The 26,755-nt window shown below is 32.0% G+C and overlaps 1 protein-coding gene and 1 long non-coding RNA gene across 3 annotated transcripts in view; one reads left to right on the forward strand and one right to left on the reverse strand.

The window, feature by feature from the left end:
* LOC126745200 (frequenin-1) overlaps nt 1-26,755 on the forward strand; it is a 523,266-nt gene that overhangs the window by 10,705 nt on the left and 485,806 nt on the right. The gene's annotated exons all lie outside the window — the stretch shown is intronic.
* On the reverse strand, nt 11,720-26,599 carry LOC126745241 (uncharacterized). Of its 2 annotated transcripts, XR_007663480.1 has the most exons (4): nt 26,439-26,599; nt 13,053-13,301; nt 12,807-12,990; nt 11,720-12,731 (listed from the first exon to the last, which is right to left on the reverse strand). It is a non-coding gene; the product is annotated as an uncharacterized LOC126745241 (long non-coding RNA). The 2 variants fall into 2 exon arrangements; XR_007663479.1 differs by having other exon boundaries at nt 12,807-13,301.

A 26,755-nucleotide genomic window follows, 5' to 3' on the forward strand; every position in this document is an offset into this window, starting at 1 on the left:
ATTTAATTTCTGGGTTACTAATAATGTGGGTGCATTCTAAGTTGTCCATAAACACTATCATCTACATATATATTACTACATCCATAATCTGTAAAGAATGGCGATAAACAGATCCCCATGGCAAGACCTTCAGGTTGTTGGTAAAATTTTTGATTAAAAATAAAAAAATCCTATTTAATTCCACCCTTAAGAAGATTAAAGTTAAAAAAAGATAAGGGTTTTATAATTACTAAAGCAGATAAAGGGGGATGTTTGGTCATAATGAATGGGGTTGATTACGCCCAGCAAGTTTTAAAATTTTCTTGTGGAGAACCAATTAAAAACGATCGAAAACAACCCTTTAAAAAGGTCGTAAATAAAATAAAAACATATTTTGTTATGTTTGACACGTTATTTCTGTTTTAGGAAAGGGAAAAAAATGCTTTTAATCACATCTCTTTTAGGTAGCACTGATGATGGCTTTGCAGCCGAAAGCGCTTTGCTATAGGATTTTTTAAAAATATACACGTTATACTAACACCTTACTCTTTTACGTGTATACAGCTAAAACTTAAAATTAATTTAAATATTAGTTTAATTAAATAATACACCATCAAGTGTGGAATTGGATGAAAGAAACACACAAATACATGAACCGCAAAAAGGTTTTCTCAAATTTCACACAAAAATGTTGGTACAGAACTGGCAGTGGCTTAAAAAAACTAGGGTTAGTTCAAATGAACTATTTTTTATTTTCCATTAAAAGAAGTCACAAATAATGCAATTGGAATTATTGACTTATCATGACTAGATATCCAGAATTGCTAGGATAGTTTCTATGACAAAAAACGAATGTATATTAATTTTCGTAACGCAAGTAATAAACAATTTCGTTTGAGGGAGTAATTAAAACAAAATTTTTTTGAAACTTAAAATAATTACATTATAAATCATTCATAGTACAATAAATTTGGAATAAAAACTGCAATATTCAATTCGGTATCTTTTTTCTTAAACAAGTATTTCCCTTATAAGCAGAATTAAGAACTACCTATTTAGAACTAATTATTTCCAGCAGTTTCTTTTATCTACTTTTATTTACCGACTTTTTCTCAAAATTACTCATTGAGAGATATGATACCTTTCCATCCGTAATCAAATGCCCTGTAAAATAAATATTTATTTACGATTGATGATAATTTAATAAGCAACTTTGCTTAGTAGTAGTCTTTATGATTATTAATATACTATATGACTATTATGATTATTAATATAGCTGTTTAGTATGTTATAAAAAATACCATATACAAGTAGTGTATGAGTTAAAAAAATTGTAATTTCTAACTCACTGAATAAACCAATTTTTAAAAATTGAAAATTTTTTGAAAATTGTGATATTGAACGGGATATATTGATATATACGGAAGATATTTTACTAGAAATTTTGGTTTTAGTTAACTTTAGCGTCATATTAACGAAAAATTTACTTCTGGAGACTTTAAAAAATAAAATAAAGGGTATTTTGGGAAGGAAAAATATCTTAGTAAATACATACATAAATTTCAGTGTTTTAAATTAATGCATATTAAAGAGATAGGCATGAAAATGAAAAATTAAAAAACATTAGTTTTTTTTTAATGTGTGTTTGTCGCCTTTTAGCCATAGTATATTTGACAATTTTCGTTTTGATTAATATAAGTATCTTAGCTCTTTTATAATAATAAATGAGTGTGCTTATTAGGATTTAATTACCCCAACCCTCCCCTTTTTGATTTTTAGTCCTCGACCTGATGATGCGATAAGCTTTGTAATCACGAAACCGGTCGTCACAAAATAAAAATTAGGAATTTTCTGGAAAAATAAGACCTTTTTTTACCTTTACCTTACTGTTTAGTAAACTTATATAAATTATTATTTATCAGGTTAATTAATAAAAATGAGAAAAAATTATTAAATTTTTTAAAATTAGTTTCAAAACTTTGAAGTGGGTAATGTATGCCTATATCAAAAGGCATGCAACAACCAAAGTTGTTAGTTAACTTAAGAAAGGAAGGATGTGCATTGGAATAAAAAAAGTCTTTATGACGTTTATGGCAACTAGTTGCGGCATGTATATTGTGATCCATTTTAGTTGTAGTTGCAGGGAATCTTGATTATTTTAATGATCGACTTTTGAGATTTTCGCGAACCTGTAAAACCATTTTTTTTATGAAGTTTATAAGGTTACAAACAGAAATAAGCTAACTCGTTTTCTCTGTTGAGTCTGTTGTAAAAACGAAAAATATACGTTTTTAGGAAACAGAAACTAAAATTTCTCTTAAAACAAAATTTATTAATAAAGTAGATAGTGAATAAGTATTTTATTAACAGATATCAGATAATTTAATAAATTGACTCTAATGTTTAAATGTACTCTTAGTCAATTCAGCTTGAGTACCTGCTTTAATAAAGGTAACCTATAAAAGAAAAACATACATTTCTATTCGTCTATCATAAATGTAATGGACATCTGTCTACCACATATAAAAGAAAGTAAATCCCGTAAGAATCTTATAAATACTTTACGAAATGATAAAATTGAATAGAATTAATATGTTTATATAATATGATTATAAGATTCTGATCTTGATGATGTCTTGACGCGATCTAAAGCGAATGTGGTATTTGTTCTAGTTAGAGAACCAACGATCGTTCATCTTGTACGAACGAGATTTCAGAGACGACTTTGGCAGGTATGGAGGCTTGTGCTCCAAACACTTTGAAGTTCTTCGGACAGCAAACTGTAGTTCAATAAAAGTTGCAGTCAACAACCAAACTGACAAGGCAAGACCCAAGGCCTGCAAATCGTGTCAACTTTGTTGCTTTGAGAAATACGTGCAACTAGAAGATCGATACCTGCAAAGAAAAACATATTAAAATAGTGAAGAATAATTTTCTTCTCAATTCTTCTTCAATTGCCCAAATAGAGTCATTCTGGTCTACAAAAAAGTAGTTGGTTAAGGTTTAAGGACCATAATAGGAAAAGACAGACTTTATGAATCAGATGTTCGCATCAAACGCATAGATCATAGACCCACAAGGTAAAACACCACCGACTTTGCCAGGAAAGACTTCTAGACATAGATATCTTGAAAAAGTTCTTAAAAGCTTGAACACTAATAAAGCCATTGACGCTGATTGAATACTTCCAATAGTGTTAACCACGTGTACTGTCATGCTGACTCCATAGTTATGCAAATTATTTTCACACTTCTCTTTCCTAGACTGAAAACTTGCGCAGATTCAACCGATACCTAAAAAGGAAAAAAGACAGCTTTTTAATTCAGTTCAAATAGACTATTAATTAAGCTATCAGATTAACGCAGCTAAGACTCAGGCTGCTGTATTTATAAAGAAGGCTGACCTAAACCTTACTATGTCCAAGCATTCTTTGCTACTAGTCAGTTCGCTTGTTAGGTGTGGAGCTTGGAAACAATATGTCTTTGCATGATCATGTAGCGGGAATAGCTAAAACGTCTTCTGAAGAACCTGAGGCTCTTTTTAAAACAAAAAGGCTGTATTCCGCAACAGCTTTTCACTCTCACATAATACATCTTGCATGTGATACAGACATATACCGGGTGGTGTGTCGCCGACCAGAACATAGGAAATCCCATGTAAATTTTAAGGGGGTCAATTAAGGGCTTCCCTGTACATTTTACAGAAAAAATGTAAAATAACTTTTTGAAGAGGCCAATTTGGCAAACCCATGTGCAAGGTTTCAAAAAATTTTAATAAGCGAATCTTGAATTATTCAATTAAATGTAATTGCAAAATTACCAAATTTTCGGTTCAGGTAAAACCAGACACCAGCCACCAGCAAACAATTTGTTATGGCTTTATAAGGTTATGGCTTTTTAACTATATAAGGCTTTGTCAAATCTGACGTACAGCCGAATACAAGAAATTTTTTTTTTCGTTTTATCAATCTCACAACCATACATTCAAAGTAAGACACGTTAATATTACTTTTTATCTAAACTTTTATTTAATATAACGATGAAGTTAAACCAATAACAATTATTATTATCGATTATTAAAAAAATAATTTTATCATACTTAGAATTTAATTAAACCAATAGCAGTATCTGAAATATTTTCAATTTATTTTCCCATCAAGCCTATCTGGTCCATTTCAACCATTAAACCTATTATTAGTAAATTCGAGTCCAAATACATTGCAATATTATAAATGTTTAACTCAGAAGATCGAAAATAGATCCGAAAAAACAGAGAACAGAACTCTTAATATTTTACTAAGTGTGGAAAAATAAAATAAAATAAAATACAATAACTTTTTTAAAAATGATAGAGAATTACATAAAAACCCCGCATTAACAGCTTTGTAGCGTAACTGGTTTAGATTCTCAAATTTTACACTTTTATAAATGACTTTTTAAATGACCGCACAAAAAGAAGTTATTCGGTGAAAGATCGGGTGATCGCTCTTCATCTCCTTCCTGCAGCTCTTGATGTTTTTCGAATTTATACGAATAATATTTGTGTTTTTTTAAAGTGAGCAATACCGTTGTATGATGTTTATTTACCTCTTGCCCAAGAACCCTCGTACTAACCATCTTGTTTTCCTTCACACTCAGTGGAATATTAAGATCTCTGTTCTTCGGCTCTATTTTCGATATCCTAAGTTGAACATTTACAATTATTTATTACGGTACCTTTGGACTCGAACTTATTGACAATAGGTTTAATAGTTGAAATGGACGGAATTGGCTTGGTGGGAAAATAAACTGAAAACATTTCAGATACTGCTCTAAAACTGTTTCCCGCATAATGCCACTTAATTATGGCTATTTTTTCGTCGATGAATTATTCATTCATACTTGTTTTCAAATATCGACTGTCACTGATTTATTGACACTTTTCTTCACGTCAGTGACAATATTCATTTTACTGGTGCCCGTTTGGTTTTACCTGAACCGAAAATTTGCTAATTTTGCAAAAACATTTAATTGAATAATTCAAGATTCGCTTATTAAAATTTTTTGAAACTTTGCACAACAGTTGCCAGATTGGTCTCTTCAAAAAGTTATCTTACACATTTTCTATAAAATGTACAGGGAAGCCAATAATTGACCTCCTTAAAATTTACATGGGTTTTTCTATGTTCCGCTCGGCGACGCACCACCCGGTATAGTAGCTTTGTCAATTTGGCGTATAAAAGGAAGGTGGCGGGCGTGACTCTATGTTATCGATACGAACTGGCCCATATTATTCCACCTAGAGTTATGCACGCAAGATGTGCTCGACAGGCAGATGCGAAGTAGATGTCCTGTACGATGTACATCAGACCAAGGAAACATATTCAGTACAAATATAAAAGTTTGATAGACTAAGGTACCCAAGGTTTGTATAATGCGCAGAACAAATATGAAAATTCCAAAACACTAAATTTGAAAAATGTAAGTCTATTATAAAATCTTTAACAAGGTTTTTTCATAAGTTTTATATAGCATATATAAAACTTGCTAAACTATGCGTAGCATAATTATCTGCATATCCTAGCTTAGGAAATGGAAATTATAAGATCTTTTATGGTATACGGGAGGTGAGGATAGACATACCTGATATGTAGTCCTTAAGTTAAACGAATTGATTAAAATGAAATACCAGAACTATTTTATGAAATGACAATAGTAAAAACAGTAGAAATACTCAATGATTAGGATGCTTGAAACAAATAAAATAAATGTCTAGTTTTCGGTTTTAAGGCATTTGCGTAGTTATTGATATTCCAAGCCACTCCGTTGGAGGGTTATTTCAAGCCACTCAGTTTAAACTAACATAGACTTTCACAGAAAATTAGAGGCTTTCCCTTTAGTACTCAAAGGACCGTTTTTCGACTAAACGAGAAAACCCAACTCGAGGTTGTAAGTGTTAGGTCTAAGTGCCAAAAGAAGCACTTAACATAGAAAATACATACGAGTCTGCATAATATATTACAATTAAACATAGCTGTTATGAAAAATTATTAAAACTAATTTAATTTTTTTTAAATAATATAACAAATAATGATTCACTTAACCTTATCTGTATAAATACAGATTACAATTTTAAAAGATTAGGATTATCGGAAACGATTTGCTAAAAATTATTTCAATAAATTTGTGTATGTATTTATGATAATACATTTAACAAAAAGAGTTAAGAAGAGATAACTTCTAATAAATAGAAAGTACATAAAATAGAATACTATTAAAGTAAATGTAAAAGAAAATTAATTGCAAAAAAAATATAATTTTTTCATCTTGGCTTTAAATTTATAACAAACAGGGGCTTTGTAAAATGTTTCATTATTTTGTGTGAAAATACGCATAAAATTGAAAATTAAAAAGTAATTAACTAAATACAAAATACAAACCAAAAAAAAATGCATAATACACAGAATATTATATAAACAACTAAAAAGCTGATAAAATAAGTGTTACGGATATTAATTCGGAATATGATTCAAATGAATTTAACATACCGTGTATTAAAAAAGTTCCGACAAAAAAGACCTTTTTAATAATTCGTAAATGCGCCATTTTATCAAAATGTGTCCCAAATAAGAATTATACATATTATGTTATATGAAAATATGTTAACATTTTGCGTAAAATCGGAAAATGCATTAGAAATATACCGTTCTATCTCAAAAAAGGTAACTTTAGTCTCTTTGACTATTGTGATGCCTCCTGTATATGCAAAGTTATCGTTCTAATGAAGAGAAAATTATAGAACTGTTTCAGATCTATGATTTTTATATAGGACACTTTTGATAAAAGGGCGCGGCGTTGACGAATTATCAAGGGAGTCTGGGACTTTTTTAATACTGTTTTCGTATACAGTGCCCGGCAAAAATATGGGACAAATGTGTTCAAAACACCCACCATTCACTTTTTGACAAAATGCTATTCTATTTTAAAACTCATCCAAAACTTTGCCAGCAGGATTTTCATTAATTTGACCAATTTCATATCAAATTTTAAATTTTAGATCGTCTAAATTGCGCGGTTTCTCTTTATAAGCTTTTGATTTTAAAAACCCCTAAAGAAAAAAATCCAGGGGTGTGAGATCTAAGGATCTTGCAGGCTATTTCGCAAGACCCCTTACCAATCCACTGTCCGAAAAATACCGCATTCAAATTTTCGCGTACCTGATGAACAGCTTTCCGGATATTTTGCATTAAACAAATTAGAAAGTTCTTTGTTTATCTCCGTATTCAAAAAGAATAAAATTTTAATTCGTTGCGTTTCATTTAAAAAAACTGTATTTACTTTAAATACGCACTGACACAAGTCATATTTGACAATTTACGTACCATGAAAATATACCTTTTTACTTTAGATTCTTATACAATTTTAAGTACATTTGTTCCATATTTTTTGACATGTATCATATTTTGTATGTTTTCCGAAAAAAAAGAATTAAAAAGTACGAATAGAAAAGTGAAATTTGATTTTTTTCTATTTTTAGTAGAAGTTTTAGAGGCTTTTAAATTCATAAAAACTTCACTTCATAAATAGCAACCTTAATGATGATAGCAAAATTATAAGGCTGTAAAATTATAGATGAGTTTTTCAAATCATTGGCATATTACAAAAATATGCAAGAAGATTTTTGGGCTGAAAAGAACTGAATCCGGCAGATTTGCTTATGAGGATAATACAATTTTGACTGTTTTTAATTTAGGTCCTGGAAATGCGTATACATGTTTTCAGGAATCGATTAATATTTGACCGCTGTTAAGTCAGGCATTGCCATAATACCAATTCTCTTGTTCTTAATTAAATCCTTTTATACACATAGTACTATCGCCTTTCAAACATAATTTTTTTACAATGGTTTTAAATTTTTTAGTTCTTAGAGTTCTTAAATAATATATAAGTTCTTTTTTGAGTGACAGTTTTTAAAAAACAGTTTAAAAAATTGTCTGTTTGCAAAAGTATTATTTTATTAGTCCTCTTTATATGTTTTTTATGTTTATTAGTAGTTAATGGTTAATTTGTTTTTATTAGATCGAAAATGTTAATTGAAAATTATATTAATTTAGAACGCAAATAATTTAATCTAACAAGTAAGTAACAATTATTAGATATCAAACTATTATGCACTTAGATATGTAAATTTGTCCCAAACAAACTTGGTTACTCTTAATTTTGTCTATAGCCATTATGATATTTAATATTCTGGGGCTGGTGTAAATTTGTGTACTCTTAAGACATAACAGGCAGTCTATACAGTGTAATCCATTACTATTACTACAAGTTTTCTGGACCTCACAAGATAAGTAATAAACATTAGCCTTCGGGTTTAAACGTGCCCTAATTATATTCCTAAATTTTTATCCCAATAACAAATAATATTTTACACCTGTAAAGCCATTTATTATTCCCCAGATAACCTTGGGGTCCAGGCCGAACCCTTTTTTTCCCGAAGCCATTATCAAGACAGTCTGTGGCCCAAATTGGATTGTTCTATCCATCATAGGTGTCATATTTTATCGTTAATTATCCTTGCCGCACCTCCGACTCAATTATAGGATACAATGCTTCCCATATGGATACTGGTTGTGTTAGGAATCTTGGGATAGTAGAACAGGTTGCTTGTGTTGAGATATAATGAACGATTATTGCCGAAATATTTCTTGTGCACAGGATGGATTACAACACATAATTTATTTGGATTTTTTCCATTTTTATTGACCTATAGGAAATAAGGTGACAGTTTAATATCGAGCCATTAAAATTTTTTTTCATTTTGTTACAGTTTCACTCCTACTCTTATTTGGAGCCTGCGCATGAACATAAAATAACAATATGCCAGTATCAGCTATAAAGCTCGATATAATTTACGATTATATACAGATCCAGTTAGCAAACTTTAAAGCGTAGGTGTTGTTAATAAATCGCTAATAGAATAAAAACAGACAATTTTTAAGATTTTAATTTTGTGGATATAGTGTGGTGTTTCATTTTTGTTTTTTTTTTAAGAGCTTTTGGCTTTGTTTCAGGGCAATTTAAGAGAAGAAAGTCAAAAAAACAGCACTTTTGGGGTGCATATTCAGGGTGTTCCAAATTTGACAGTAACCATTTGTATTTCGAAAACATTCACATACACAAGGTTAAATTAGGGTAGAGATGAATAATTTGGTACCTTATAAAATACCGTTTAAAAAATTCAAACATTTCCGGAAAAATCCAATAATTAAAAATTTCTTAATTTTTTTGACTGACGATATAACAAAACGTAGAACAAAATAAATATCACTATTTCGTAGCAATTCTTTTCGCCCTACAGGATGGTTATTTTTAAGGGTGCCATATAAAATTATAAGATATTTAAATCCAATAGCAATAACGCAGGAGAAGTTCAAAGATCTGCTCCATCTGATCCAGTTCTGCACCTCTGAAATAGCCAGGTTGTTTTACAAAGGCTTACGCCATTATTATAAGATCATAGTACACACTTGCATGTTATAAACATTTTGAGGGTAAACATAAAAATTATTTATACATAAAAATTACTACTAAGATATCCAAATTATTTATTTTAGTGGATATGCAAGTTTGATATATCTTAAAACAGCACTATGATAATTAACAGAAATATTTTAATTTGCCATTATTACGTATATTCCGAAACATTATGAATTTTGGTACGGCGAAAATAGTCGCTATAAAAAAGAATTATTTATTTTTATTTACGATTTGAAATAACGCAAGAAAAAACAATTTTTTTAATGTATTCTCGACTTTTTCCGGATATAATTTTTAAGTTAAAATATCTATAATTTTTAAAATGTTTTAACAGTATTTTAGTCTTCAAATTAGGCAATTTTTCTCTAATTTAACTGACATTGTATCTTTTACTTTTACGGTTTTCGAGATCCCAATTCTTTCCCTCGAATTTGTGTGCGACTCTAAATGGATTTTAGAGGCCACTGCTGGCATAATTTCTAGTTATTATCAGATATTAAGTTAAAATTCCCAGAATAATATTTTAGAAAATGAGATATCTTAGGAGCCTTGAAGCATCTTTAAGTTAGTTAAATTAGAGGAGCAAAAGTAGCAGAAGAACGAATTATTATTGTCGTATTTCGAACAATATTTTCGTCGCTCTCAGATTTTTCTATTTTTTTATATTCTGTGGTCTCTAGCAATGAACATATTATGAATACGAATGATGTTAATATCAACAGATTGTTGGTAGAGGGAGATGACGCTAGTTAATAGAAATTACTAAGTTAATAGTAAGTACTAAAGCAATATTTTTTATTATAATTTTTGCACACAACAATGACCACTAGAAAATCCTAAAGCGTAATTTTAATCAGTATTTACATACAGTAGGATTTAAGGCATTTTCTTCTTATTGTTTACATACCCATCCGAGCCTCAATGTGCTTGGTCTTAAAAAAATATCCTACATTGGATCATGGATGAGAAGCATATAATCTTCTGCAAGATCCCTCATCCTCATGTTAATCACTCTTCTGCAGTATTTCTCTTTTTTGAAAGTTGGATACAGAACAAAATACAATCTTTTACTGCCCAATAGTTGAATTGGTTGAATGCTATATTAGAATTTTTTTGTTATGAGTATGTTCCTATACTGGAACAATGTGATCAAAAAGCGAAAAAAAAATTGTAAATACTTTTCTATGAGGCTTAATTTAATTCCTTTAATTCCAGTTTAGAACAGTTTTAAGTTATGAAGACTAGTTAATTAAAATGTGTATGTCGAGTTTTTGTAAAAATTGTGTGTTTCTGTTATCAATATTTCTTATTTAAGTAGATCTGTTGCCTTTTCTGTGATATTTTCTAATTATATTTATCAGCCTCATTGTAGTCTTTTTATATTTTATCCGTCCATTTATCCAGAATTTTTGTAAAAAGCAGGTTACAATGACAATAAAAATTATACATATTTATACATTATACATTATACATACATACATACATACATACATACATCATTTTTTTTTTTGAATCATTGTCTTCTTAAAATCGTACATATTCAAAGACTACGTGACACAATTTTGACTAATATAAAATGATGTTCTATGTAACAAATGTATTATTTTTTACTAGTTAGTAAACAGCTAAAACAGCTTCTTTAATAAAAATATTTTAATAAAATAAAATTGCGATTTAATAAAAATACCAGTCTCAGGGTTAAATAAGATAAAGATTATAACAGAAATCCGTCCAAGAAACATGAATTAAAATAAACAACATTTAAATAAAAAGGTCTTGCACTATTCTTTTAATGAATTCGCAATTTACAATACTAATTTAATTATTCAAAGAGCCTGTAAATTGTTTTAGCAAGCTAAAAAATGAAAATACAATTAAGCTTCTAGAGGTTTGTTTTTCCAATTATCATAATTTCTCTTTTAATTCATAATGGTTAATTAATTTGTCTGTATAATTTTGAAGAAAAAATAATAAGTTTACTTTATTTAACAATTAACCTTCAAATAGTGTTTTTGGTCCGTAATTGATGAATTTTTGTTTAGTTCATAAGTGCTTATTATATTTCTTACGTTATTCTAATAAAAAAACCTAGACAAGAAAAGAGATTAATCCTTTAGTACGCTTTATGTGTTATACCATTTCCTTATAACTAATTCGCAAATCATAAGAGAAAGTTTATCATTTAATTTAATAATAAGTTAAAAAATTAGCAGGATAAAATATTCTTTATGGTAAAATTGGTAAAATATCTAACAAACTAAAATAATATTCCTTAAAGGAAATAATTTTTAAAAAGATAGACCTTTTAATAAACAGTTTTAAGATATTTATTAATCTTATCATAATTGGCAAAAATACATAAATAAAAAATCTAAGGAGAATTGTTCGATTCTTTTTAACAGGTATACCAAGAAAGTTGTTAGATATCTATCTGTCTTATATTGTGGTCTTGTTTTATACATTTATGCGGATATTTTTGTTCTTTTGAGTAAATGAGCAGCTGTATAGAAGATTTCGTTATTTTATAATTCACTAGTAGGATATGGTCTGCTTTCCGTGTCGATTATTTTTAAAATATAATTCTGACTAATTTTTAATAAGTTCAAATTAAATTGATAAAATTCAGCCGATATTATAGGATCGATATTATAGTTCTCGAATTTTTTCGAAAAATTTAGCGCATTAGCAATTGTTCCTGTAGGGAAATGACTAAAATTTGTGTTTGTAACATTTAATGACAGTTTATTTAAAACTAGCCATTGTTTTAGTACATCCATCTTATGTATTGCGTTCCTGTTGACCTCATCCCATGAAGTTCCTAAAAGATTAATACTGTGTCATAAGCATATGGTTTAATATTACCATTTATGTTTAATCTCAATAAGGTTATGACTTCGATAAAGGATAACTACTAACGATAACTATCCTGAGGTATTACAATGTCTCCTTGTGAGCTCTGCTTTTTTTGGCATTGATCCTCGAGAGGCACCTCATCATCAAATACAGAGCCCTTATCACCGGGCCTTGCATTTTGGCGGCGTCTTTCTCCGGACATGGGAATATCAGACTATCAGCGCAGGTCAGCATTGTTTAAATATTCGATCAAGCTGACTTGACCACTAGGCACTACAAGGTTAGGAATAATACTCCTCCTTGCGGGCAGCTCCTAGCTGCCAACGTTTTGACAACCTCGCTGTTAGGCTAGGCAGATACACCACGCTGTGAGAGCATGACCTAAAAAATGAGAGCATGACTATGGCATGACATGACCTAACAGGATTCTGAGTCACGCATTCAGGCAGGCCTTACCATTTAGAGCATCACCCTATATCTTTTTCATGAGATAGTGTAGTACCAGGTCGATGGATTTGCTTCTGCAGTAGTCTTTTGACCAAGATGCCCTCTCTAAGATATCAGTCAATCAGCCTCTCCATTGTCTTAAGTAGAAGGCTGAATGGTCCGTACGATTTGTGGTTTATGTAGTCGCTTTTTCCTAATTTTGGTATAAAATAAAGGTGTCTAGGATACTTGTTTTTGGATAAAGACAAGTTTTACCTCACATCATTCTTTGGGACGTAGCCCTGAGCAAGGGAAGTGCTGCTAGTCTGACGATAGTCAGACTATTCATGTGGAGTTAGTACATGTAACCCATTTTGTAAAGGCCATGGATATATTCCATCCATGTCCGGAGATGGTATGGCCCTCTCGTAAGTAATTATCGTTCTAACAGATTCATATTCTTCTTCCATATGCGCTATTATACCCGAAAATTACTAGGGGATGGACTATGAGACGAGTTGGCACCTAGAAAGTGAATGCGTAGCATGCCTTCTAAAGTCTCTGTCTCATTCATTGTAAAGCCGCTATCTGGACGGCATTTATGCAATGTACCGCCAGTTCAACCTAGGCCTTTAAGAGAGCCTCGGTAAATATGAAAAATCAATCATTCACCATACAAATCATGTAAATCAATAGAAAATCTCATAAAAGAAAATCAAAACAGCGATAATTTTTGTTATAGTACATTAATTAAATAGAAGACAAAGTAAACAGTGTGAAATGGAATCGAATGAAACACTAAATTTATTTGTTGATATATTCATCTCGCCTGACTTGCCGTGTTCATAGTCAAAGCAACATTGAAATGTCAATGTCCAAAAATCAATAATGATTATTTGTTTTTCTGTTAAAATGAAAATTTTAAGGAAATAAAAGAATTTTAAGGAAATAATGAAATAAAATGAGTTCTTATATTTCCTAGTGTAACCTTAAATCAAACATTTTCCAGATGACTACAGAACACCTCACAAAGAATTTGACTAAGATCTTTCTAAACAATTCCCTAAATTACTTATAGAATGGATTAGGACAAAGAGCTATAAAATGTTGCCTCACATAAGACATTTCCCGATGGTTCCTTGCTACACTATACTGAAGTGAATCAAAGAATTGAATACCTTGTTTTAAAATACCCTACAGTACTCTCTTGCAATATTGAAAAAAATAAGTGTCAATAATATCAAATACTCAACAAATTAAGAATTAATTCAATAATCATAGAAGGCATTTATTATTAACACTTCAAATTAGATATACAGGGGGACGTTTAATTATGCATTTACTGAAGTTCTGTCAATCACCTCCTCACCTCCAGCTAACCTCACTTTGATATGTCAAATGGGAACCCCCATCGTGTGATACATCATAGTAAGGAGCGTAAAATTCTCTATTCAACGGTACCAAAAAAAATGAAATCGGTAAATGTGTAAGCAAATAGTTAGCGAAAATGTCTAGAAATAATTAATATTTTATTTACGCCAAACTTTGGTATATCAAATGGCTACCCCATGGTGTGATACATTATTTTAAAGGGCATTCATTATGCTATCAATGGTTGTAAAAAAAAATAAAATTGATTGACCAAGAAGCAATTAAAGTGTAAATCGGTAGGGTAGAAAAACAAATTTAATTAGCTTAACAAATTTATTTTATTAAATGTTCAAAATGCGCGCCATTATTAGCAAGACAATAAAAAAGCCTATTTTCAAACTCCTTACGAACATTAGCAAGGGTCTGCCCTATTCCCCATTAGCTAATTTCTCTGCATTCTTGAAATATTCTATTTTTTAAATTCTCAATACTCTCAGGTGGGGTTTTATAAACTTTGCTTTTTAAATAGCCCCAAAGAAAAAAGTCTAGTGGGGTTAGGTCCGGAGACCGCTCAGGCCATTCGATTGCACCACGTCTGCCAATCCACTTTTCTCGAAAATTTTTATCAAGCCACTCTCGAACTACCAAACTGTAGTGCGCGGGAGCTCCATCCTGCTGAAAATGTATATTATTTTCATTCAATAATATAGCACCATGTTGATCTACTTGATTTTCCATAGATTGGATGATGGAAGGGTATATTTCATTTTCTAAAAGGTTTAAATAAATTTCGCCAGTCAAATTTTCTTCCAAAAAAAATGGCCCCATTATTTCATTCCCATAAATTCCTGCCCAAACATTAATTTTTTGGGGATACTGGGTATGGCCTTCCCGAAAAATATGCGGATTTTCATTATCCCAGTATCTACAGTTATGTCTGTAAACCAGGCCATTTAAAAAAAAGGTCGATTCGTCACTGAAGCAAATGTTCTTCAATAAATGGGGATCGTCGTCAATTCGCTGGCACATCACTTCACAAAATTGAATTCTCCTATCAAAATCATCTTCTCCGAGTTCATGAAGAATATGAATTTTATAAGGAAAGAACTTATTTTTTTTTTAAACTTTATGTACGGAACCAGTGGAAATATTTGTTAGTTTTGCGGTCTTCTAAATTGCTTGTATTTTTTTTGATGATTTATTATAAAAAATGTAAGAATTTTAAAATGATGAAGGTACCATACTAAAAGTATTCATTTAAAATAACAAAGTTTGGCGTAAATAAAATATTCATTATTTCTAGACATTTTCGCTAACTATTTGCTTACACATTTACCGATTTCATGTTTTTTGGTACCGTTTAATAGAGAATTTTACGCTCCTTACTATGATGTATTAAGTAAGTTATTAAGGCTGGATTGTTTTGAAATGAAAGCACTGTATGTGTGTTATTTTTGTGCCTTATTTAATTAAAATAAATTATTATATTAAATATAAGATTTTCTAAGTAAAACATATTTATTCATTTATTTTCTTTATGATTAATACAGTTTTATGTGCTATTTAGCATACTTTGTATCTAGCCACGACTTTTTTTGGTTACAATAGTAAATTATTGAATACTTTGATTAGTGAAGAAGTTCAATTCTAAAAATTTTGGATATTTCTTAAACAACTCGAAGTGTTGAATTTTTGAAATTAGGACAGGTAAATAAGGCTTCAAAAAGATTTTCTCTTTTTTGTACTTCCTACTAAGCCAAAGTCACGAGTAAACGTTACACTTATCAGCAATGAAAGGCCTTCGCCCCCTTTTAAGTTAAGTGATTTAATTCGGTGTCTTTAAATTTAAAAGGGTTCTATAGTTAAATAACCTGAAGGTCAGTAAATTCTTTAAAGTAAATAATGAAGTCATATCTTGCCAAATCGAAATAGATAAACGCTATTTCGTTAAGTGACTGGGGTATCGCATGACTCTCACTGTTGAATAAAATTGGCAAAAGATGCCCGTTTCACGAATCGCGTGAAAAACACAGACACGGTTTCCGTGAGTCTATTGTATCGGTGGTTTTTGAAGCCTTTTACGAGAAAATTTCTATTAATCATTCACAGTTTATTTTCGTAACTTTTAGCGTTGATTAGATTTTCGTCACGGCGTTAATGTTAGCTTAAATTTCTAATTACTTGGGGCGTAAAAACAGGTTGTTTAGTCAGCAAAATTACGAGAACAATACCGGCATTGTTTAACTTTCGTTTGAAAGTTTCGTTTTAAAGTTTCATAGTTTTGAATTGAGATACACTGCAGAGTAATGTAATATAATACGAGGATAAATTGCAAAAGTTGGTAAAATAGTTGGCAGCTTATATATAAATATAGAATATAAAGGCGTTTTGCCATTTATTTTGCTGATAAATATAAACTTCTAGACGTAGCATCAATATTTAGTTCATATTTTAAGTCAAGTTGATAGCTGTACAAGTTATAATAGTTATAAGAGTAAGAAAGTAAGCAAGCCGATTTTGGCCAGAATTTCCATTTCAAAGTGTTACCTGGGAATGGGTAAAGGCTTTTCGAATGATTGGGTTGGTGTGGTCTATGACGTGCGACTTAATAACTATTCTGTGATGATGCGGAGGAATTTATTCTGAACGACGGGATAATGACGAGAGTGGATGCCAGATCAGGTGGAGGAGGTCTAAGTAATTATAGGGCGAATGTACACCTACTACATTCTCAACTTTTGGCCAGAATTCAACGGAAGTGAGTTTGGAAGCGGGATGACATCCAAGTCTATTTGCTGGTGATGGTCTTCTGTTGTCTTGAATGAGGAGATTGCATTCAAAGAAGTTGAACATGCATGGTGAGGCAGAAACACTTTGAGCGTTGCCTACTTAAATTGGATAGGTGGTGGATTTAACGTCATCTGCAGAGAGCCTAAATAACGATTGGCCAAAAACGAGAATACCAGCAATTATATTTTGAGCATAATGGACATGAAAAAGCTTGCCAATGAAGTCGTCATACAACGTTCGTCATGCCTAAAGAATTACTTCGGTATAGAGGCCTCAGTTAGCTCTAGCAAAGATATGGTACCAGCTATCCATGTGGTTTGACTGATGTAGAATTTGCAGACCAAAACCAATTTATTGAGTATTGACTAGCGACTCTGTTGAACGAAGGAAGATAATAATCACAACCTTCACAACATTACGGTAAATGGTAATCTGTGTTGCCAATTTGTCTTTCTTTAGAAAGAGATTGCGTCTGCTGTCTTTTAAACCTGGCGGAGACAAATACTAGATTATGGCAAATTCATATTCTTTTTTTTTTGGCAGGAGCTTAAGGTTGGAGTTGAAGGTGCGATCTGTTCCAGGAACTCTCTTATTTTTCATAGTTCGAACGACCAATTGGTCTCATAAGAGCGTTGTTATGAATTTCTAATTGGTTACCTATTTTCTTAAATATTATGTCACCATTTAAATAATTATCAATAAAGAAAGTACTCTCATCTTATTACAACTCTAATCTCACACGCTTAATTTTTTTTCATATCCTTTTAAAAATTCATATTCAAATAAATGCTTTGTAACATGATATTTATTTTAATACCTCACATAGGTAATAGGTAATATATATAAATATACCTAATAGGTATATAAATAATTAGTTTTATTAATAATAATTAGTTCTTACGTCACTCAAGGATCAGGTCAGGCGCATTTATTTATTGTTGAATCGTGAACAGATTCAACAATAAATAAATACGCTCAGAAGAAAATAAAGAAAAATACTATAAGGAATATAAATACTCAGAAGACAATCTGAGTTTCTCATTAGAGCGCATCATAAATGATACTATTTCGAAGAACCATGATTGCTTGTTTTTTAAATCAGTTGTTTCTATTTTAAATCAAGGGATTAAGCCAACGAGATCGCTTTGAGGATTAATGAGTTCACAATTGATATTGTTTGGGCTGGATGATGAGGTTAAAATATCGGTCTGTATCTGTCGGGTTTCCTGTACATTGACTGGCTCAATTAAAGTTAGGATAAAAGTGTTGTTTACTTATTAAATTGTTCAACTGATGATCTTTCTGGCTATCTTAACAGAATCAAATTAAAACTTGACAGAAAAAAAACGTTCTTGATTTTACAATATTGTTCTTAATATAATCAAATACAATAAATGTAATTTGTATTGAAAAATCTGTACGGAAAAAAATCTTTATATCCAATTCTCTATAAGCAGTAGATATTATTAAAGTTTTAGTTAATATTCCATTATGCAATATACGTATCATCTCAATAATTATGTTTTTTATAAAAAAAGAAAATCAGGGCATAACGTTTTATCTAAAGCCAATAAAATTAATATTAAATGTGCACCTGTGATTTGCTATTTATGTACATGGTCATTCTAACATTAACTATAAATTGTGAAAAATCAATATGAAAAATACAAACAGAAAACTGGTGTATATTTTAGGGTTTTCGTAAAATAAACTGCTACATTAATTTAATCATTGCATTAAGCCAATTCAAGAAGATTTAGGTACACATATTTATCTTAATCACCAGACTTAAATGCTATGTGTTCAGGACGTCTTAGATCATTGCGTTCAAATGCATTCCCATATGAAAAATGTTTAATTTTCATGAGAACAATTTCATGAGAAAAAACTATTCTACAAAAGACTAAATCCGTGTTAATAATCCAAAAAAAATTAGACATAATTTATCCGATACTTCATCAAGACAGCAAGACAATGAACTTGTGATTAATTAGTTAACTTATTTTTACTTAGTGAATGATTGTTGTAATCAATAAAGAAAGGAAGTAGCATAATTCAGTGTTTTTTATTTATCTGTTTTCTTTATATTATTATTTTTAAATATTTATTTTAATTTTATTAATTAAATATTGATAGAATAATAAAACTGTATGTGAGCAAAATTGTTATTTGAAATTTAATAATTTCATTGTATTCTTTACAATCCATTAAAAAGTATTAAAATTCTATTCACACAAAATACAAATAATGCGGCCCTATTTGGTATTTATACGCATAACATTTTAAAGTGACTTCATAAAAGAAATCCAATTAAATCTAAAATAATTGTATAATCAAAAATTGTGGGCATATTTCTCTGGAATATAAATAAATCAAAATGTAATATCCAATGAATATGCACTATAATTGAGTGAGGCCATAAAGTTTAATTGAATATTTTGCCAAGAAAAAAAACATGATGCCACTAAAAAGATAAAGCTATAAAATTGAAAAAAATTAGTGTGCTTGAGACCACACGACTAAAGTAAAACTTGTTTAGCTCCATTCATATGTTTATATAACATATGTATATATGTATATACCCTCTCTTGCTCCTATAGTAATATACGAACCGTAACTCAAGCGTGTGTAAAGACGTTTTACTTCAAAAACGCAAAAATATTTTTATTTAAAAAACATATTTCTTTTTACATAATATAACATAAATTTAAACTTTTTAGCGATCTTTAGCTCCTATTCTCACTTAATTCTGAGCACTGTATTCTGAAGTCCCTGTACACATTAAATATATCAAAATAAATACACTCAATATAAAATAAATATTTTTTACAATGTTATATTTTCTAAATAATTAATAATTACTTCTAAATTTCATAAACAATTTTCGATGCATGCAATATTAGCAATTGCGTATAGGCTGATATTGATTTTACTATAAGTCAATGAAAAAGTTTGAAGTAAATACCAACTCAAATTTAAAGATATCGTCAGTTTTTGGATAACTACTTCCAACTGATTCTCTACTCTGAGGTTCCTACGGCTAGGCGGTAAACGGATAAGGGTCAGGTTTCCATTCTAAAGAGAGAGTTGGCTTGCATAGTTAGGTTTAGCCGGCGCCACACGATGCGACGTGTCGAATACCTTCCAACGTTGAACGCACAGCGATTTATCGCATCGTGTAGCCGTGCGCTGGTGACAAACATGTGTCCAACATTGGTCACACGCAACGTTCGGGCCGAAGTCGGTAAATTTGTCCCGTTCCAAAGGCTGCTTCCAACGTTCGGCACACGACTTGCCATGCATGTATCTTTGCACTGATACTTCCAGTCTAGCAACGAATGGCTCTTGCCGGTCTTTTGATTGATCCTTTCGTCGAGATTAGGCGCCATCTTTTTATAATTCTGGATCGCATCTAGGTGCTTGGACTTTTGACTTGCTCGGAGAATAGGAACCGACTGGTCGGGATAGGTTTGGTTATATGTATTTATGAGGTCTGGGTGTGATGGTATTGGACGCGAGCCTGTGGAAAAGACCACGCCCCCTCAGATTGCAGAACTTTTGGCTAGCGAGAAAAGGTCGGGCGGAGGTGTGAACGGAACGAGGAGGTGTTTACGGTGCTTTTTGATGATAAATTAGGTTTTTGGCGGTTGGATTGGGTTTTGTATGAGGTTTATTTTTGTGTGGTTATTAAGGATGGGAATTGGGATTTGGACATGTTAGGAAGGAAACGAACGGACACTGCGAGAACCTAGACCTCGACTCCCAGCAATAGTTTGATCGCCGGGTTGGAGTTTAATTTCTCCAGTTTTGCCATTAAGTTATCGATTTTTTTTTCCAGGATCCCGTCGGGCAAACTTAAGAGATTTAGGAGATTTGTGTTGGTAATTGATAGCTCGAGCCGTTTTATGTGCGATGATGTATTGCCATCCTTTGGCTCCGCCCTCCTGTTATTAGAGTTCGAGTCGGTCGTTCTCAAGGTGTCAGTACAGAATAAACGATCTCAGATCGTTTATTCTGTTTATTCTGAATAAACGATCTCAGATCGTTTATTCTGTGATCTGAGATCGTTAATTCTGTGGTGTCAGCGAAGCTTTTTTTTTGGTTGTATGTGTTTTTTATATCTGGATTTTTTGGGCAGCGCCAATAGCTCGCCGGATTGTTACCGCCGCAATTGCAACACTCAGCCGGGGTTGCTCTGTTTTTTACACATTCTGAATAGAAATGTTCGCCCTTGCACTTGTGGTAACGCGGCTTTGCGTTGCAATTACTCAGGACATGACCATATTCCTGGCAGCGATGACACTGCCCAATTTGCTTCCTGTTTGCAATAGTCTGAGTCCTTAAGCGCTCAACGCGGATCCTAATATTTAAAATGTTATCAATTTTAAACACATTCTCCTGCTCTTTGGGGACGAGGAATCTGATGAGGTCTGTGGGTCTTCGTCGGCCTGGACCGGTTTTAAACCAGCCCAGTTCCTCCGGCTCAAACCCCATCGCTCTCAGTTCCTCCTCGACCTCTTCTAGCTTGAAGTTTTGGTCAAGTCCTCTCAATATCACGTTCAGTGTCCTGTCCTTCTCAAGGAAGAAGGAATGGAATTCCATTCCCTCCCCCCTGAGAAGTCCTGTTAGTGCCCGGTGGTCGTTAGGAGTTTTGGGGAAGAGCGCTAATCCTAATCTGTCTTTCTGCACTTTTACGATGTTTATTTTTTTTTCACAAAATAACTTGTATTTTGCGGCCCAGTTTTTTGTGTCTCTTAACACTACTTTTGGGACTTTGTTAATATTTGTGATGGGATCAGTGCTCCTCCCTTTGCCCGCTAGGGAAAGGTCGTTTAAGGGCATGTACAGTGGATTTTTTTTAAATTTTGGCGTAGGATTTTCGGTGGAGTTTTGGATGGGATCTGAGGCTCACGATGTTGAGGGGACTGGCTCCCTGTTTATTGTTATTTCAAGGTGAACCAGTTCCGAGGCCGGCTCGCCTCCGTCTTGTGAGGGCGTAGACAGGCCCGCGTCTTCCCTGGTTCTTATATTTTTACGTTCCTTTTGATTTCCATCACTAGCCAGACCCCCCTGTGCCGTCAGTTTTTCTTTGAGTTCGGAATTTTTGATGGTAAGGATTGCGTTTTGAGTCAACACCTCCCCGAGTTTACATTTCAAGTCCGAGATCTGCCCATTGAGAGATTGGTTTTCAGAGATTAACTTATTTATCTTTTGTTCAAACAATTGTACTCTCTCGATGATCTGAGAGTTTCTAAGTATAATCTCATACATTTCGTTTGCGTTTCTCTCAATTTGCAAATCTCGTTCCCGAATTTTCTTCTCGAGTTTGCGTACTCTTTCCTCACTTTGCCTAATTTCCGCACTCTGGGGTGGCGCTTTGCCAGCTCCTAGGTCGGGGTTTGGAGTGGTTTTGAGTGATTTTGCTAGTCTGGGATCAGTACGGGATTTGGTATGGGGTTTAAGGAACTCAGAGGAGTCGTCCGAAGTCTTATCCCGCTCTCTCTCTTGTCTGCTTGTCGTTCTCTTGTAGTCTTCACTTTTGGTGGATCTATCCGTTGAGTATCCATCGGACACGTCCATTCTTTGCTTGTCCTCTGTTTTTTTCAGCGATAGTTGTGCCCCTCACTGACGATGCGGGGCGAGTCGACGTTTTTCTCCGACGTTGTTACTTTGGAGTCTTCTCTGCATGATGAAATTGGGTGTATCGTTGTGTATTCAATGGATGACTTTTAAACTGACGTGCTCTTATGGCAATCAATGAGAATGAAATGAATGAATAATGAATGAATGAATGAAACATATGTATGTATGTAAACAATGTAATGAAACGACTTGCCATACGGCCACACGAGATGTTTAGTTATCTACTGATTTTCGCACCAGGTCAGTGTTGTGCAGATTTCAAGAAGTATTATTATTTGTTTGATTGTTTTATTTGAGCGAAAAACATAAAAAGGTAAGTAGTGTAGGTTTATAATAATTGCAGTAAACTATACTCTATTTCAGAAGTGTGTAGAGCAATAAAACCTCATTAGGTATGCAAAAGTGGTACCTGGTGATCCACCAATATTTTATGCCACTACCTTAGTTGGGTATTAGTTTCAATGTAAAATTCTTTCTTTTCGTTGATTGCAGGTAGTGCCACCCGGTTTTGGGTCAATTTATGAGTTTTGCCCATTGTTACCCACTGATAAACATTGAAAACGGTTCGCCAAAGGCGTGCAACTGGGACTTGTTTTTTACCTTATAATTAATGTACTTAAATGCTATTTTATTTTAGAAACTTATTTTATTTTAGTTACTTTTGTTTAAATGGAATAATATATTTTGTTCACAAATTTATTGAACATAATATGTAGAGTAAAACAGTTGAAAATGTCACTTTTGGATCTGGCACTTTTTGAACAGTGTATAACAATTTTAAATTATAATAGATTGTAGTCTTCTTCGTCATCTGACGAACTGTCATCACCTCTTGACATTATAATTAAAGGATCGACTGTCTGATCGATGAGGTTGTCAAGATCCCACATTTTGTCCTCTTGCTTAATTACATGCTGGACTGCTTTTCGCCAATTCTCTGGTGTTGCTTCCGTAATGGCTTGATCAAACAGTAGCTTAACATCTTTCATTTTAAAAGTCGTGTTTTGTCTTGCTACAAATCCTTTTACCTGCGCCCATATCAGTTCTATAGGATTTAGTTCGCAATGATATGGCGGTAAGCGCAGTACAGTTATATTATATTTTTCGGCTATATCTTCCACGGCGTATTTCATGAAACGAGTTTTGTGTAAGTTTGCTATTGCCAGCAGTTCTTTTTTTATCAAATTTGCTTCAAACGCAATACCTTTTGCAGTCAGCCAATCGATAATTTCTTGCTTTCTCCAACTTGAAGTTGGCGTCTTCTCTATTCGCCGTGAATGATAGCTTGCGTTATCCATAACCACCACCGAATTAGCCGGAAGAAATTTTATCATTTCACCAAAATAGTCCTCGAAAACGTCTGAGTTCATGTCTTCATGGTAATCTCCTGTGCGAGTCGACTCAAAGGTTAGCAGACCTTCTTTTAAAAATCCCTCTTCGCTTCCAATATGTGTGATTATAACTCTTTTTCCTTTTCCCGAAGGTACTTTAATACCCGTAGACAGGCCTTCTATGAAAGCTTGGCGAGCACTGGTTATATTTTTGTCTTGCCACATTTTTTGGACTATATAACCTTCGTTAATCCACGTCTCATCAAGATAAAAAACTTTCTTTTGCTCCCTGCGGTACTGCTTGATACTTCTCAAGTATTGTCGTCTCCAACAAACAATTTCGTCGCTCTCCAGTAAAAGTGCTTTGCGGTTATGCTTTTCCCAGGCAAAATCCATATTTTTTAAAGTTTTCCATAAAAGTTTTCTACTTATCAACGGAATATTGTCATCTCGGCCAAGCTCCATTAAAATTTTGTCTAGGGTGGGTATTTCCTTTTTAAAATAAAAAGAGTGAACTTTTCTTCGAATTATACATTTAGCATTTTCATCAAGGACTTTTGTAGGTCGTCCTGGCTTTTGCTTGGGAGATTCCACTTGACCTGCTACTTTTCTTTCCCGCAACAATTTGAAAATGGTGGACTTTCCAATTCCACTCATTCGAGAACATTTTTCAACAATTTCTTGCACAGTAAAACTAGGGTAATCGTGTTTTATGCAATCATGTACATTTAAAATAATAACTTTTTCACTCAGCGATAGTGGAGAATTTTTAGTACATCTTTTCGTTGGACTGAATACCTCCATTTTTTAAATATTGGGATAATAATATTGTGATTACACTACAGCGTAGCAGTGACTACTAACGTTTAAAATATGATTTAAAAGTATTTATAGTCTGTATATATTACCTGACCCCATTTTTGCATGTTACAAAGCGTTAAAAGATAGGTACCTATACAAAACGATTAAAAGTATTTATTTAGTATTTAATCTCTTTCAAAATAAAGGCATTTAATCCGTGAAAATTAAATTCATAAATATTATAAGTACCTGCGCCTATGAACTACCACGAAATGTAGCCAAACAGAACGGAATTCCCCAGTTTATTGCTCTATACACTTCTGAAATAGAGTATAGTATTTATTTAAATTTTCCTTTTTGCTTTTAAAATGAACAATTAGAGTTTATATACATAATACATATAGATTTTTAGTATGTATAACTATATATATTTAAATAATATGAAAAATAAAAAAAGAAAAACAATTTTATTTTGAGTACTTAGTATGTTATACAGTGCATCCCAAAAGTAATGTCTAAATTCATTTAAAATTCAGGAGTGTGTTCGGAAAAAAAAAACGCTGGGACACGTCAATTGAGATTGTAAGTTGCGCATTTTTCCAATAAAAAAAATTATACAGGGTATGCCATATAGGCGGGGCTATTACCAAATTTCTTATTTTAAATGGGATACCCTATATATTTTTTACGGTTTATAATCCCTATTAAATTTTGAGAAATTTGATATATTACCCCATTTTTTTTCTTTGATACTTTTGGAGATATTGACAAGTTAAAAGTTGCCATTTCGGTACTTTGGCTGTAAAATCCAAACGGTTTAAATTAGAACCAAATGGTTTTGACAGGATTTAAAAGTTACATCCTCGGATTAAATATTTGGTAATTAGGCCAGGTGAACTAATTTAAAAAAGGAAAAGGTTTAATGGGTATATTCCGCAAAATTGTAGCCAGGGAGACGCCTGTTTTAATTTTTATAGTATCAATTATTAATAAATTTAATAATATAAAAGTTAATTTAAAATATCCTGTTAATTCCATTCCTTTTAATTTAAAGAGTAATCAATTTAAATAAAAAACCTTACAGAGCAAACATCCACCACCTCCTAGTACGCCTTTTTTGTTTTTTTCTGTTGCAATAATTTTGCACAACATAAAACTAACGTAGAAGCAGCAACGACTGCAGTTGTTACGTCTTCGTTATCCATTTTAAAAATTTTAATGTAAAGAAGTGAAATGAAACAGCACTGCACTGACGGCGATACACCAACCTTTGATACAATGTTGGTTCCAATCTTGAAAAGGACGTTACCTATCGTGTAGCAGACACATTTGCCAAATGCTTCAAGTGCAAAAAATTGTATCGAAAATTGGGTCCAATGGTTGGATGCATCGTGTGGCGCCGGCTTTTCTGGAAATCCCTAGTATTTCCATCTTGGCAACGCCCTCATACAATATTAAATAAGCTCTAAGTGTTACACCCTATACTCAGTGATAATGTTATTAACAATTTATTTTATGTTCATAAATCTATTCAATAATCTAAGTTCATTTTAAATGTATTATCAGTATAGAAAGAAAGAAAAATAACTTGATTCTATTTTATTCACTTATTTTAATATTATAGATTTTTATAATTGTTTTGATTTTACTAGCTAAACATTCATTATTTAAAATTTATTAATTCCATTATATTCTTAACCATGATTTAAATAAAATTTGTACTTACTATAAAGACAATAAGATCGCTATTCCGTATTTACTTGTGAAGAAATTAAAACAACTTTGGTGACTTGACAACTTGACTGGAGGTGACCGTATTAAAACTAAAATAATGATATTATTAAAAATAGTGCGTTTATTCCTATGAAATTCAAATAAATGAATAATACAGCGTAATTGGCTGTTTTTAATTATTGAGGTCATTAGGTTTACCAAAAAATTAAAACCGGTATTGGAGACATTTTCATATCATTAAGCAGTTTATACGAAAAAATGGCACTAAATTAAAAAGTGATAAATTGCTGATAATTATAACGATTCTAT

The sequence above is a fragment of the Anthonomus grandis genome, chromosome 1 (genome assembly GCF_022605725.1).
Source record: "Anthonomus grandis grandis chromosome 1, icAntGran1.3, whole genome shotgun sequence".
NCBI classification, from domain to species: Eukaryota; Metazoa; Arthropoda; class Insecta; order Coleoptera; family Curculionidae; genus Anthonomus; species Anthonomus grandis.